The sequence below is a fragment of the Odontomachus brunneus genome, unplaced genomic scaffold (assembly GCF_010583005.1).
Source record: "Odontomachus brunneus isolate Ranch 3 - 2012 unplaced genomic scaffold, Obru_v1 Obru_scaffold_075, whole genome shotgun sequence".
Taxonomy (NCBI): domain Eukaryota; kingdom Metazoa; phylum Arthropoda; class Insecta; order Hymenoptera; family Formicidae; genus Odontomachus; species Odontomachus brunneus.
Window position 1 is genome coordinate 534,450 of NW_022639525.1, and position 1,857 is coordinate 536,306.

Consider the following 1,857-nt stretch of genomic DNA (forward strand, 5'->3'; position numbering starts at 1 on the left):
TCTCTCTCTCTCGCTCGTTCTCTCTCTCCCTCCTTCCCGCTCCCTCTCTTTTATCCTCCCTTACTTTCCCGACGCGACGCAAGGGAGACGCGTCTAGCGAAATCGGCCTTTTGTCGTCGGATGGTCGATGACGCGGTATGGCTAATACGCGCCAGATAACGACGATAACAAGACACTTGACACCCAGAATGAACACGCGCTCTACGTGCGCACCTGTGAAGCAACTGTTGAGCAACTACTACCGACGAGGACGACGATGACGGAGCGCGACATCGACAGTGCGCATCGCTCTCGCGCGATCTATCACTATTAGCGACCCGTCCACCCACCAGCAGCACGCTCGATTTTCTCGCCTGAGCCGGGCTTACTTCAGCCGGGCCTTAATCCCACCGAATATCGTAGTCGAATGTGCCGCACTTCGGACGCTCCGAATATTCGATTGAGCAGAAGGATGTGTTCGAATCGCTCGCATGTAAAAGCGCCGTAATCGCGCATAACAAACCGGATGTACGGAAAAGAAAAAAAAACGCTTTTATTCGGACGCGGAGAGTTCTCTTTTCCTCTCTTTCTATCTGTAATAATTAAAACGTGTTAATTTTGTAGTGTGCTAAAACACGCGCCAAAATAACATCGTGAAATTTCACCTAGTGGCATTTAATACCGTCATAGAGGCGAAACCACCCTCCCTTTTTTACAAAAAAAAAAAGTAGAAAACTGCAGTTTTTTAACGCCGGGCCCTTTTAACGGCGAACAATTCCCTCGTGTTCCAGCTATAGGAAATATTACCGTACTGCGCAATGCACTATTATAAACCGAGCCCCATCCCACGTAATCGAATCACAAGGTTGAAAAGCGGAATTCATTTTCGCGTGAAAGTTCCGGACCAAAGCCCATAGAATACAGCGGTCGATTTCCGTTTGTAATAAAAATGACCATGTAATAAAAATGACCTGCGCTGATCGCTAAAGTTCACGGGATGTACACTAAAAGAATTTGGTAATAAGTACCAAATTTTGGCCGTTGTTACTAAATTATTCAGTCAAATATAGACCAAACGTAAAATGATAAATTATTCAGTCAAATGCTGGCCAAGCATAAAATGATAATTTTGTTCTATAAAGCACAAATGATAATTTTGTTATATAAAGCACAAATGTATAATTCTCTCAGAACCAAAATTTAGTTATTTAGGTTATCACACTAAATCCTAGAAGTTAATTTGTTTGATCGAACAGAATGAGTCCTACGAGCTATGACGATATCTTTGTACTCATGCTTATAATATAATATATCCTTGTAACTTTCAAGAAACGTGATAATGTTATACTTACTAACGAATGATGGAAATAACATAACAATAATCGATATGCGACGAATATCAATAAGTAATATATAAGTACAGTTGATAATCACCAAATATTTCTTTGCCTTAACAAGATAAATGTTAATAATTATCAAATATTTTGTCAAGCAGAATTGAGTGATTTCATAATACTTATCAAATATCCAATAATAGTCATCGAATGCTTGATAATAGAGATGTTAAACATTTAGTAACTATTACTAAAATCTTTAATCCACTTGATTGTGATTAAAGTCCTTCGTACATGAAATCTACCATATACTTTGATTATTATTATTTAATATTTCATAATATTATATAATATTATTATTACATAATATTACTGAATTCGCGGCCCAGCGTGTTTAATTCATTGTTATACATTAAAAAATAGACGTAATTATTATTAAATGTATTTAATTATAGAATTTAAGTAAAAATTCGGTAATAATATATATAGTATATGTATGTGTGTGTGTGTGTTTGTGTGTGTGTAACAATAATATTATATTATA